The sequence below is a fragment of the Stenella coeruleoalba genome (assembly GCF_951394435.1).
Source record: "Stenella coeruleoalba genome assembly, contig: scaffold_217, whole genome shotgun sequence".
Lineage (NCBI taxonomy): Eukaryota > Metazoa > Chordata > Mammalia > Artiodactyla > Delphinidae > Stenella > Stenella coeruleoalba.
In genome coordinates this window covers 320695-335462 of record NW_027646287.1, presented here as the reverse complement: position 1 = coordinate 335462, position 14768 = coordinate 320695, and the positions used below count along the sequence as shown (strand labels likewise).

Genomic DNA, 14768 nt, shown 5'->3' with positions numbered 1-14768 from the left:
ACTTGTAAGTATCTTAAAACCTATGGATTGCTATGTCTCCGAAAGAGAATCAAGCATGTGTACAGGGGCATAAACGCAGCAGTGATAGGATTGGAGAGGTTCGGTGAGCAAATGAAGACCCTTTGAAGTCATATTGCATGGTACCCATTCCACGGGTTTCAACTACCCAGGTTTAAGGTATTCTTCCTTCAGCTAAAATATGCATATGGAACCTAGAGTATGATCAACCATGTGATCGGGAGACGTGTTCAAATATGTCTCAGTTTTACTCCCCTGGTACTCGGGTGCAACATTCCAGATGCTTTACTAACACTCTCCCCACTTGGAGAGTCAGTCCCTTTAACCTCCTCTTTGGCCCAGTTTGCAATTTCTGCGGAAGATGAACAGGAATAGCGAGAACCAATGAGAGGCTAGCTGGAGGTGTCTGGACGGGCAAATTTAACTCTCATTTCCCACCAGGAAGAGGAATTAACCAAAGGCTCAGAGTGCCGGGCCGGAACCAGATTAGGGCCTGAAGCCATCCTGCGGTGTTGCGGCCAGCTGAAAAGAAAGCGAGTTGAAGAAAGGAGCTCAGGGGCACTGTAATTCACAAACCTGCAGAGTTATAAATGACAGCTATCGTCCAAAAATAGACTGAAGTAAGGCTGCCAAGAGGACTTGAAAGCGGGGCAGAATTGCAGGAAACCGATTTCAGGAGGTAGACTGGAATTGCATTGAAAGCATAGGAAAAGAGGCAGAACGTCCACAATGATGCACTTGGCCAAAAAGGGCGTATGCGTTTTTTCCTGAATATATTCAGGAAAAAACGCATACGCCCTTTTTGGCCAACCAAGCAAGCTTGCAAAGGAAATCTGCACTACAATGAAGTCTCACTTCCCCCCGGTCAAAAGGGCCATCTGAAAAAAGTGTAAAATCCAGAAAGGCAGGACAGGCCATGGAGAACTGGGAGCCTTGTTATGCTGATGGGCGGGATGTAAATTGCCAACAACCACTCGGGAGAAGTGTATGGTGTTTCCTGAAACATCTAAAAAACAAAGCAACAGAACCTAGGGCACTTCCACTTATGGTCCTATAGCTTAGGGAAATTAAAATCTAAAAGACACAGCCACCCCAAAGTTTGGAACGGCTCTGTTTACAAGAACCTCGTTTACAGTACAAGTTCAACATCGCAGAAAGTGAAAAATGGATAAAGAAGTTGTGGTATTTACTTACAAAGCAATATCACTCAGCAATGAAATCTGTGTCATCAGGCCCTTAGAAGCACAATGAGTGGATTCAGGTATGATGATTCTAACTGAAGTAAGTCACACAGAAAAAGAAACATCATAAGATATCAGTAATACATGGAATGTAAACTTGGCTACACAGGAACTGAATTACAGAACAGAACAGGGTCTCAAATTTACAAAACCAACTTATGCTTGCTTAAGGGTAAAGGTGAGTTGGGGTGCTGCATAAAACCAGAGATTGAAATGAGCACAGATAAATTTCCTTAAGTCAAATATGGAATAGACAAGAGCTACTCCTTGCTCAACGAAATGGACTCAACACCGCATATTAAACGCCTAAGAATGTACCTGACTAGTAAGTATCTTAAAACCTATGGATTGCTATGTCTCCGAAAGAGAATCAAGCATGTGTACAGGGGCATAAACGCAGCAGTGATAGGATTGGAGTGGTTCGGTGAGCAAATGAAGACCCTTTGAAGTCATATTGCATGGTACCCATTCCACGGGTTTCAACTACCCAGGTTTAAGGTATTCTTCCTTCAGCTAAAACATGCATGTGGAACCTAGAGTATGATCAACCATGTGATCGGGAGACGTGTTCAAATATGTCTCAGTTTTCCTCCCCTGGTACTCGGGTGCAACATTCCAGATGCTTTACTAACACTCTCCCCACTTGGAGAGTCAGTGCCTTTAACCTCCTGTTTGGCCCAGTTTGCAATTTCTGCGGAAGATGAACAGGAATAGCGAGAACCAATGAGAGGCTAGCTGGAGGTGTCTGGACGGGCAAATTTAACTCTCATTTCCCACCAGGAAGAGGAATTATCCAAAGGCTCAGCATGCCGGGCCGGAACCAGATTAGGGCCTGAAGCCATCCTGCGGTGTTGCGGCCAGGTCACAAGAAAGCGAGTTGAAGAAAGGAGCTCAGGAGCACTGTAATTCACAAACCTGCAGAGTTATAAATGACAGCTATCGTCCAAAAATAGACTGAAGTAAGGCTGCCAAGAGGACTTGAAAGCGGGGCAGAATTGCAGGAAACCGATTTCAGGAGGTAGACTGGAATTGCATTGAAAGCATAGGAAAAGAGGCAGAACGTCCACAATGATGCACTTGGCCAAGAAGGGCGTATGCGTTTTTTCCTGAATATATTCAGGAAAAAACGCATACGCCCTTTTTGGCCAACCAAGCAAGCTTGCAAAGGAAATCTGCACTACAATGAAGTCTCACTTCCCCCCGGTCAAAAGGGCCATCTGAAAAAAGTGTAAAATCCAGAAAGGCAACAGGCCATTGAGAACTGGGAGCCTTGTTATGCTGATGGGCGGGATGTAAATTGCCAACAGACACTTGGGAGAAGTGTATGGTATTTCCTGGAACATCTAAAAAACAAAGCAACAGAGCCTAGGGCACTTCCACTTATGGTCCTATAGCTTAGGGAAATTAAAATCAAAAAGACACAGCCACCCCAAAGTTTGGAACGGCTCTGTTTACAAGAACCTCGTTTACAGTACAAGTTCAACATCGCAGAAAGTGAAAAATGGAGAAAGAAGTTGTGGTATTCACTTACAAAGCAATATCACTCAGCAATGAAATCTATGTCATCAGGCCCTTAGCAGCACAATGAGTGGATTCAGGTATGATGATTCTAACTGAAATAAGTCACACAGAAAAAGAAACATCATAAGATATCAGTAATACACGGAATGGAAACTTGGCTACACAGGAACTGAATTACAGAACAGAACAGGGTCTCAAATTTAGAAAAACAACTTATGCTTGCTTAAGGGGAAAGGTGAGTTGGGGTGCTGCATAAAACCAGAGATTGAAATGAGCACAGATAAAGTTCCTTAAGCCAAATATGGAATAGACAAGAGCTATTCCTTGCTCAACGAAATGGACTCAACACCGCATATTAAACGCCTAAGAATGTACCTGACTTGTAAGTATCTTAAAACCTATGGATTGCTATGTCTCCGAAAGAGAATCAAGCATGTGTACAGGGGCATAAACGCAGCAGTGATAGGATTGGAGAGGTTCGGTGAGCAAATGAAGACCCTTTGAAGTCATATTGCATGGTACCCATTCCACGGGTTTCAACTACCCAGGTTTAAGGTATTCTTCCTTCAGCTAAAATATGCATATGGAACCTAGAGTATGATCAACCATGTGATCGGGAGACGTGTTCAAATATGTCTCAGTTTTACTCCCCTGGTACTCGGGTGCAACATTCCAGATGCTTTACTAACACTCTCCCCACTTGGAGAGTCAGTCCCTTTAACCTCCTGTTTGGCCCAGTTTGCAATTTCTGCGGAAGATGAACAGGAATAGCGAGAACCAATGAGAGGCTAGCTGGAGGTGTCTGGACGGGCAAATTTAACTCTCATTTCCCACCAGGAAGAGGAATTAACCAAAGGCTCAGAGTGCCGGGCCGGAACCAGATTAGGGCCTGAAGCCATCCTGCGGTGTTGCGGCCAGCTGAAAAGAAAGCGAGTTGAAGAAAGGAGCTCAGGGGCACTGTAATTCACAAACCTGCAGAGTTATAAATGACAGCTATCGTCCAAAAATAGACTGAAGTAAGGCTGCCAAGAGGACTTGAAAGCGGGGCAGAATTGCAGGAAACCGATTTCAGGAGGTAGACTGGAATTGCATTGAAAGCATAGGAAAAGAGGCAGAACGTCCACAATGATGCACTTGGCCAAAAAGGGCGTATGCGTTTTTTCCTGAATATATTCAGGAAAAAACGCATACGCCCTTTTTGGCCAACCAAGCAAGCTTGCAAAGGAAATCTGCACTACAATGAAGTCTCACTTCCCCCCGGTCAAAAGGGCCATCTGAAAAAAGTGTAAAATCCAGAAAGGCAGGACAGGCCATGGAGAACTGGGAGCCTTGTTATGCTGATGGGCGGGATGTAAATTGCCAACAGACACTCCGGAGAAGTGTATGGTGTTTCCTGAAACATCTAAAAAACAAAGCAACAGAGCCTAGGGCACTGCCACATATGGTCCTATAGCTTAGGGAAATTAAAATCAAAAAGACACAGCCACCCCAAAGTTTGGGACGCCTCTGTTTACAAGAACCTCGTTTACAGTACAAGTTCAACATCGCAGAAAGTGAAAAATGGATAAAGAAGTTGTGGTATTTACTTACAAAGCAATATCACTCAGCAATGAAATCTATGTCATCAGGCCCTTAGCATCACAATGAGTGGATTCAGGTATGATGATTCTAACTGAAATAAGTCACACAGAAAAAGAAACATCATAAGATATCAGTAATACACGGAATGTAAACTTGGCTACACAGGAACTGAATTACAGAACAGAACAGGGTCTCAAATTTAGAAAACCAACTTATGCTTGCTTAAGGGTAAAGGTGAGTTGGGGTGCTGCATACAACCAGAGATTGAAATGAGCACAGATAAAGTTCCTTAAGTCAAATATGGAATAGACAAGAGCTACTGCTTGCTCAACGAAATGGACTCAACACCGCATATTAAACGCCTAAGAATGTACCTGACTAGTAAGTATCGTAAAACCTATGGATTGCTATGTCTCCGAAAGAGAATCAAGCATGTGTACAGGGGCATAAACGCAGCAGTGATAGGATTGGAGAGGTTCGGTGAGCAAATGAAGACCCTTTGAAGTCATATTGCATGGTACCCATTACACGGGTCTCAACTCTCCAGGTTTAAGGTATTCTTCCTTCAGCTAAAACATGCATGTGGAACCCAAGTATGATCAACCATGTGAACGGGAGACGTGTTCAAATATGTCTCAGTTTTCCTCCCCTGGTACTCGGGTGCAACATTCCAGACGCTTTACTAACACTCTCCCCACTTGGAGAGTCAGCGCCTTTAACCTCCTGTTTGGCCCTGTTTGCAATTTCTGCGGAAGATGAACAGGAATAGCGAGAACCAATGAGAGGCTAGCTGGAGGTGTCTGGACGGGCAAATTTAACTCTCATTTCCCACCAGGAAGAGGAAATAACCAAAGGCTGAGCGTACCGTACCGGAACCAGATTAGGGCCTGAAGCCATCCTGCGGTGTTGCGGCCAGGTCACAAGAAAGCGAGTTGAAGAAAGGAGCTCAGGGGCACTGTAATTCACAAACCTGCAGAGTTATAAATGACAGCTATCGTCCAAAAATAGACTGAAGTAAGGCTGCCAAGAGGACTTGAAAGCGGGGCAGAATTGCAGGAAACCGATTTCAGGAGGTAGACTGGAATTGCATTGCAAGCATAGGAAAAGAGGCAGAACGTCCACAATGATGCACTTGGCCAAAAAGGGCGTATGCGTTTTTTCCTGAATATATTCAGGAAAAAACGCATACGCCCTTTTTGGCCAACCAAGCAAGCTTGCAAAGGAAATCTGCACTACAATGAAGTCTCACTTCCCCCCGGTCAAAAGGGCCATCTGAAAAAAGTGTAAAATCCAGAAAGGCAACAGGCAATTGAGAACTGGGAGCCTTGTTATGCTGATGGGCGGGATGCAAATTGCCAACAGACACTTGGGAGAAGTGTATGGTGTTTCCTGAAACATCTAAAAAACAAAGCAACAGAGCCTAGGGCACTTCCACTTATGGTCCTATAGCTTAGGGAAATTAAAATCAAAAAGACACAGCCACCCCAAAGTTTGGAACGGCTCTGTTTACAAGAACCTCGTTTACAGTACAAGTTCAACATCGCAGAAAGTGAAAAATGGATAAAGAAGTTGTGGTATTCACTTACAAAGCAATATCACTCAGCAATGAAATCTATGTCATCAGGCCCATAGCAGCACAATGAGTGGATTCAGGTATGATGATTCTAACTGAAATAAGTCACAGAGAAAAAGAAACATCATAAGATATCAGTAATACACGGAATGGAAACTTGGCTACACAGGAACTGAATTACAGAACAGAACAGGGTCTCAAATTTAGAAAACCAACTTATGCTTGCTTAAGGGTAAAGGTGAGTTGGGGTGCTGCATAAAACCAGAGATTGAAATGAGCACAGATAAAGTTCCTTAAGCCAAATATGGAATAGACAAGAGTTACTCCTTGCTCAACGAAATGGACTCAACACCGCATATTAAACGCCTAAGAATGTACCTGACTTGTAAGTATCTTAAAACCTATGGATTGCTATGTCTCCGAAAGAGAATCAAGCATGTGTACAGGGGCATAAACGCAGCAGTGATAGGATTGGAGAGGTTCGGTGAGCAAATGAAGACCCTTTGAAGTCATATTGCATGGTACCCATTCCACGGGTTTCAACTACCCAGGTTTAAGGTATTCTTCCTTCAGCTATAACATGCATATGGAACCTAGAGTATGATCAACCATTTGATCGGGAGACGTGTTCAAATATGTCTCAGTTTTCCTCCCCTGGTACTCGGGTGCAACATTCCAGACGCTTTACTAACACTCTCCCCACTTGGAGAGTCAGTCCCTTTAACCTCCTGTTTGGCCCAGTTTGCAATTTCTGCGGAAGATGAACAGGAATAGCGAGAACCAATGAGAGGCTAGCTGGAGGTGTCTGGACGGGCAAATTTAACTCTCATTTCCCACCAGGAAGAGGAATTAACCAAAGGCTCAGCGTGCCGGGCCGGAACCAGATTAGGGCCTGAAGCCATCCTGCGGTGTTGCGGCCAGGTCACAAGAAAGCGAGTTGAAGAAAGGAGCTCAGGGGCACTGTAATTCACAAACCTGCAGAGTTATAAATGACAGCTATCGTCCAAAAATAGACTGAAGTAAGGCTGCCAAGAGGACTTGAAAGCGGGGCAGAATTGCAGGAAACCGATTTCAGGAGGTAGACTGGAATTGCATTGAAAGCATAGGAAAAGAGGCAGAACGTCCACAATGATGCACTTGGCCAAAAAGGGCGTATGCGTTTTTTCCTGAATATATTCAGGAAAAAACGCATACGCCCTTTTTGGCCAACCAAGCAAGCTTGCAAAGGAAATCTGCACTACAATGAAGTCTCACTTCCCCCCGGTCAAAAGGGCCATCTGAAAAAAGTGTAAAATCCAGAAAGGCAGGACAGGCCATGGAGAACTGGGAGCCTTGTTATGCTGATGGGCGGGATGTAAATTGCCAACAGACACTCGGGAGAAGTGTATGGTGTTTCCTGAAACATCTAAAAAACAAAGCAACAGAGCCTAGGGCACTGCCACTTATGGTCCTATAGCTTAGGGAAATTAAAATCAAAAAGACACAGCCACCCCAAAGTTTGGGACGCCTCTGTTTACAAGAACCTCGTTTACAGTACAAGTTCAACATCGCAGAAAGTGAAAAATGGATAAAGAAGTTGTGGTATTTACTTTCAAAGCAATATCACTCAGCAATGAAATCTATGTCATCAGGCCCTTAGCATCACAATGAGTGGATTCAGGTATGTTGATTCTAACTGAAATAAGTCACACAGAAAAAGAAACATCATAAGATATCAGTAATACACGGAATGTAAACTTGGCTACACAGGAACTGAATTACAGAACAGAACAGGGTCTCAAATTTAGAAAACAAACTTATGCTTGCTTAAGGGTAAAGGTGAGTTGGGGTGCTGCATAAAACCAGAGATTGAAATGAGCACAGATAAAGTTCCTTAAGTCAAATATGGAATAGACAAGAGCTACTCCTTGCTCAACGAAATGGACTCAACACCGCATATTAAACGCCTAAGAATGTACCTGACTAGTAAGTATCGTAAAACCTATGGATTGCTATGTCTCCGAAAGAGAATCAAGCATGTGTACAGGGGCATAAACGCAGCAGTGATAGGATTGGAGAGGTTCGGTGAGCAAATGAAGACCCTTTGAAGTCATATTGCATGGTACCCATTACACGGGTCTCAACTTTCCAGGTTTAAGGTATTCTTCCTTCAGCTAAAACATGCATGTGGAACCCAAGTATGATCAACCATGTGAACGGGAGACGTGTTCAAATATGTCTCAGTTTTCCTCCCCTGGTACTCGGGTGCAACATTCCAGACGCTTTACTAACACTCTCCCCACTTGGAGAGTCAGCGCCGTTAACCTCCTGTTTGGCCCAGTTTGCAATTTCTGCGGAAGATGAACAGGAATAGCGAGAACCAATGAGAGGCTAGCTGGAGGTGTCTGGACGGGCAAATTTAACTCTCATTTCCCACCAGGAAGAGGAAATAACCAAAGGCTGAGCGTGCCGTGCCGGAACCAGATTAGGGCCTGAATCCATCCTGCGGTGTTGCGGCCAGGTCACAAGAAAGCGAGTTGAAGAAAGGAGCTCAGGGGCACTGTAATTCACAAACCTGCAGAGTTATAAATGACAGCTATCGTCCAAAAATAGACTGAAGTAAGGCTGCCAAGAGGACTTGAAAGCGGGGCAGAATTGCAGGAAACCGATTTCAGGAGGTAGACTGGAATTGCATTGCAAGCATAGGAAAAGAGGCAGAACGTCCACAATGATGCACTTGGCCAAAAAGGGCGTATGCGTTTTTTCCTGAATATATTCAGGAAAAAACGCATACGCCGTTTTTGGCCAACCAAGCAAGCTTGAAAAGGAAATCTGCACTACAATGAAGTCTCACTTCCCCCCGGGCAAAAGGGCCATCTGAAAAAAGTGTAAAATCCAGAAAGGCAGGACAGGCCATGGAGAACTGGGAGCCTTGTTATGCTGATGGGCGGGATGTAAATTGCCAACAACCACTCGGGAGAAGTGTATGGTGTTTCCTGAAACATCTAAAAAACAAAGCAACAGAACCTAGGGCACTTCCACTTATGGTCCTATAGCTTAGGGAAATTAAAATCAAAAAGACACAGCCACCCCAAAGTTTGGAACGGCTCTGTTTACAAGAACCTCGTTTACAGTACAAGTTCAACATCGCAGAAAGTGAAAAATGGATAAAGAAGTTGTGGTATTCACTTACAAAGCAATATCACTCAGCAATGAAATCTGTGTCATCAGGCCCTTAGCAGCACAATGAGTGGATTCAGGTATGATGATTCTAACTGAAGTAAGTCACACAGAAAAAGAAACATCATAAGATATCAGTAATACACGGAATGTAAACTTGGCTACACAGGAACTGAATTACAGAACAGAACAGGGTCTCAAATTTAGAAAACCAACTTATGCTTGCTTAAGGGTAAAGGTGAGTTGGGGTGCTGCATAAAACCAGAGATTGAAATGAGCACAGATAAAGTTCCTTAAGCCAAATATGGAATAGACAAGAGCTACTCCTTGCTCAACAAAATGGACTCAAAACCCCATATTAAACCCCTAAGAATGTACCTGACTAGTAAGTATCTTAAAACCTATGGATTGCTATGTCTCCAAAAGAGAATCAAGCGTGTGTACAGGGGAATAAACGCAGCAGTGATAGGATTGGAGAGGTACAGTGAGCAAATGAAGACCCTTTGAAGTCATATTGCATGGTACCCATTACATGGGTCTCAACTCTCCAGGTTTAAGGTATTCTTCCTTCAGCTAAAACATGCATGTGGAACCCAGAGTATGATCAACCATGTGAACGGGAGACGTGTTCAAATATGTCTCAATTTTCCTACCCTGGTACTCAGGTGCAACATTCCAGACGCTTTACTAACACTCTCCCGACTTGGAGAGTCAGTCCCTTTAACCTCCTGTTTGGCCCAGTTTGCAATTTCTGCGGAAGATGAACAGGAATAGCGAGAAGCAATGAGAGGCTAGCTGGAGGTGTCTGGACGGGCAAATTTAACTCTCATTTCCCACCAGGAAGAGGAAATAACCAAAGGCTCAGCGTGCCGTACCGGAACCAGATTAGGGCCTAAAGCCATCCTGCGGTGTTGCGGCCAGCTCAAAAGAAAGCGAGTTGAAGAAAGGAGCTCAGGGGCACTGTAATTCACAAACCTGCAGAGTTATAAATGACAGCTATCGTCCAAAAATAGACTGAAGTAAGGCTGCCAAGAGGACTTGAAAGCGGGGCAGAATTGCAGGAAACCGATTTCAGGAGGTAGACTGGAATTGCATTGAAAGCATAGGAAAAGAGGCAGAACGTCCACAATGATGCACTTGGCCAAAAAGGGCATATGCGTTTTTTCCTGAATATATTCAGGAAAAAACGCATATGCCCTTTTTGGCCAACCAAGCAAGCTTGCAAAGGAAATCTGCACTACAATGAAGTCTCACTTCCTCCCGGTCAAAAGGGCCATCTGAAAAAAGTGTAAAATCCAGAAAGGCAGGAGAGGCCATGGAGAACTGGGAGCCTTGTTATGCTGATGGGCGGGATGTAAATTGCCAACAACCACTTGGGAGAAGTGTATGGTGTTTCCTGAAACATCTAAAAAACAAAGCAATAAAACCTAGGGCACTTCCACTTATGGTCCTATAGCTTAGGGAAATTAAAATCAAAAAGACACAGCCACCCCAAAGTTTGGAACGGCTCTGTTTACAAGAACCTCGTTTACAGTACAAGTTCAACATCGCAGAAAGTGAAAAATGGATAAAGAAGTTGTGGTATTTACTTACAAAGCAATATCACTCAGCAATGAAATCTATGTCATCAGGCCCTTAGCAGCACAATGAGTGGATTCAGGTATGATGATTCTAACTGAAGTAAGTCACACAGAAAAAGAAACATCATAAGATATCAGTAATACACGGAATGTAAACTTGGCTACACAGGAACTGAATTACAGAACAGAACAGGGTCTCAAATTTAGAAAAATAACTTATGCTTGCTTAAGGGGAAAGGTGAGTTGGGGTGCTGCATAAAACCAGAGATTGAAATGAGCACAGATAAAGTTCCTTAAGTCAAATATGGAATAGACAAGAGTTACTCCTTGCTCAACGAAATGGACTCAACACCGCATATTAAACGCCTAAGAATGTACCTGACTAGTAAGTATCTTAAAACCTATGGATTGCTATGTCTCCGAAAGAGAATCAAGCATGTGTACAGGGGCATAAACGCAGCAGTGATAGGATTGGAGAGGTTCGGTGAGCAAATGAAGACCCTTTGAAGTCATATTGCATGGTACCCATTACACGGGTCTTAACTCTCCAGGTTTAAGGTATTCTTCCTTCAGCTAAAACATGCATGTGGAACCCAAGTATGATCAACCATGTGAACGGGAGACGTGTTCAAATATGTCTCAGTTTTCCTCCCCTGGTACTCGGGTGCAACATTCCAGACGCTTTACTAACACTCTCCCCACTTGGAGAGTCAGCGCCTTTAACCTCCTGTTTGGCCCAGTTTGCAATTTCTGCGGAAGATGAACAGGAATAGCGAGAACCAATGAGAGACTAGCTGGAGGTGTCTGGACGGGCAAATTTAACTCTCATTTCCCACCAGGAAGAGGAAATAACCAAAGGCTCAGCGTGCCGTGCCGGAACCAGATTAGGGCCTGAAGCCAGCCTGCGGTGTTGCGGCCAGGTCACAAGAAAGCAAGTTGAAGAAAGGAGCTCAGGGGCACTGTAATTCACAAACCTGCAGAGTTATAAATGACAGCTATCGTCCAAAAATAGACTGAAGTAAGGCTGCCAAGAGGACTTGAAAGCGGGGCAGAATTGCAGGAAACCGATTTCAGGAGGTAGACTGGAATTGCATTGAAAGCATAGGAAAAGAGGCAGAACGTCCACAATGATGCACTTGGCCAAAAAGGGCGTATGCGTTTTTTCCTGAATATATTCAGGAAAAAACGCATACGCCCTTTTTGGCCAACCAAGCAAGCTTGCAAAGGAAATCTGCACTACAATGAAGTCTCACTTCCCCCCGGTCAAAAGGGCCATCTGAAAAAAGTGTAAAATCCTGAAAGGCAGGACAGGCCATGGACAACTGGGAGCCTTGTTATGCTGATGGGCGGGATGTAAATTGCCAACAACCACTAGGGAGAAGTGTATGGTGTTTCCTGACACATCTAAAAAACAAAGCAACAGAGCCTAGGGCACTTCCACTTATGGTCCTATAGCTTAGGGAAATTAAAATCAAAAAGACACAGCCACCCCAAAGTTTGGGACGCCTCCGTTTACAAGAACCTCGTTTACCATACAAGTTCAATATCACAGAAAGTGAAAAATGGATAAAGAACTTGTGGTACTTACGTACAATGCAGTATCACTCAGCAATGCAATCTATGTCATCATGCCCGTAGCAGCATAATGAGTGGATTCAGGTACGATGATTCTAACTGAAATAAGTCACACAGAAAAAGAAACATCATAAGATATCAGTAATACATGGAATGTAAACTTGGCTACACAGGAACTGAATTACAGAACAGAACAGGGACTCAAATTAAGAAAACCAACTTATGCTTGCTTAAGGGTAAAGGTGAGTTGGGGTGCTGCATAAAACCAGAGATTAAAATGAGCACAGATAAAGTTCCTTAAGTCAAATATGGAATAGACAAGAGCTACTCCTTGCTCAACGAAATGGACTCAACACCCCATATTAAACCCCTAAGAATGTACCTGACTAGTAAGTATCTTAAAACTTATGGATTGCTATGTCTCCAAAAGAGAATCAAGCGTGTGTACAGGGGAATAAACGCTGCAGTGATAGGATTGGAGAGGTTCGGTGAGCAAATGAAGACCCTTTGAAGTCATATTGCATGGTACCCATTACACGGGTCTCAACTCTCCAGGTTTAAGGTATTCTTCCTTCAGCTAAAACATGCATGTGGAACCCAGAGTATGATCATCCATGTGAACGGGAGACGTGTTCAAATATGTCTCAGTTTTCGTACCCTGGTACTCGGGTGCAACATTCCAGATGCTTTACTAACACTCTCCCGACTTGGAGAGTCAGTCCCTTTAACCTCCTGTTTGGCCCAGTTTGCAATTTCTGCGGAAGATGAACAGGAATAGCGAGAACCAATGAGAGGCTAGCTGGAGGTGTCTGGACGGGCAAATTTAACTCTCATTTCCAACCAGGAAGAGGAATTAACCAAAAGCTCAGCATGCCGGGCCGGAACCAGATTAGGGCCTGAAGCCATCCTGCGGTGTTGCGGCCAGGTCACAAGAAAGCGAGTTGAAGAAAGGAGCTCAGGGGCACTGTAATTCACAAACCTGCAGAGTTATAAATGACAGCTATCGTCCAAAAATAGACTGAAGTAAGGCTGCCAAGAGGACTTGAAAGCGGGGCAGAATTGCAGGAAACCAATTTAAGGAGGTAGACTGGAATTGCATTGAAAGCATAGGAAAAGAGGCAGAACGTCCACAATGATGCACTTGGCCAAAAAGGGCGTATGCGTTTTTTCCTGAATATATTCAGGAAAAAACGCATACGCCCTTTTTGGCCAACCAAGCAAGCTTGCAAAGGAAATCTGCACTACAATGAAGTCTCACTTCCCCCCGGTCAAAAGGGCCATCTGAAAAAAGTGTAAAATCCAGAAAGGCAACAGGCCATTGAGAACTGGGAGCCTTGTTATGCTGATGGGCGGGATGTAAATTGCCAACAGACACTTGGGAGAAGTGTATGGTGTTTCCTGAAACATCTAAAAAACAAAGCAACAGAGCCTAGGGCACTTCCACTTATGGTCCTATAGCTTAGGGAAATTAAAATCAAAAAGACACAGCCACCCCAAAGTTTGGAACGGCTCTGTTTACAAGAACCTCGTTTACAGTACAAGTTCAACATCGCAGAAAGTGAAAAATGGATAAAGAAGTTGTGGTATTTACTTACAAAGCAATATCACTCAGCAATGAATTCTATGTCATCAGGCCCTTAGCATCACAATGAGTGGATTCAGGTATGATGATTCTAACTGAAATAAGTCACACAGAAAAAGAAACATCATAAGATATGACTAATACACGGAATGTAAACTTGGCTACACAGGAACTGAATTCCAAAACAGAACAGGTTCTCAAATTTAGAAAACCAACTTATGCTTGCTTAAGGGGAAAGGTGAGTTGGGGTGCTGCATAAAACCAGAGATTGAAATGAGCACAGATAAAGTTCCTTAAGTCAAATATGGAATAGACAAGAGCTACTCCTTGCTCAACGAAATGGACTCAACACCGCATATTAAACGCCTAAGAATGTACCTGACTAGTAAGTATCTTAAAACCTATGGATTGCTATGTCTCCGAAAGAGAATCAAGCATGTGTACAGGGGCATAAACGCAGCAGTGATAGGATTGGAGAGGTTCGGTGAGCAAATGAAGACCCTTTGAAGTCATATTGCATGGTACCCATTATACGGGTCTTAACTCTCCAGGTTTAAGGTATTCTTCCTTCAGCTAAAACATGCATGTGGAACCCAAGTATGATCAACCATGTGAACGGGAGACGTGTTCAAATATGTCTCAGTTTTCCTCCCCTGGTACTCGGGTGCAACATTCCAGACGCTTTACTAACACTCTCCCCTCTTGGAGAGTCAGCGCCTGTAACCTCCTGTTTGGCCCAGTTTGCAATTTCTGCGGAAGATGAACAGGAATAGCGAGAACCAATGAGAGACTAGCTGGAGGTGTCTGGACGGGCAAATTTAACTCTCATTTCCCACCAGGAAGAGGAAATAACCAAAGGCTCAGCGTGCCGTGCCGGAACCAGATTAGGGCCTGAAGCCAGCCTGCGGTGTTGCGGCCAGGTCACAAGAAAGCAAGTT

At 43.9% G+C, this 14768-nt stretch overlaps 1 long non-coding RNA gene across 6 annotated transcripts in view; it reads right to left on the bottom strand.

The window, feature by feature from the left end:
- LOC307181204 overlaps window positions 1-14768 on the bottom strand; it is a 459350-nt gene that overhangs the window by 159903 nt on the left and 284679 nt on the right. Inside the window, exons 5-6 of one of the 6 annotated variants that reach the window (XR_013826107.1) lie at window positions 7524-7609; window positions 4381-4448 (exon numbers count right to left, since the gene is read on the bottom strand). The exons of the other annotated variants lie outside the window; for them this stretch is intronic. This is a non-coding gene — a long non-coding RNA (uncharacterized lncRNA). Of the gene's footprint in view, window positions 1-4380; window positions 4449-7523; window positions 7610-14768 lie in introns of those variants that run through there. 6 annotated transcript variants of the gene reach the window in all.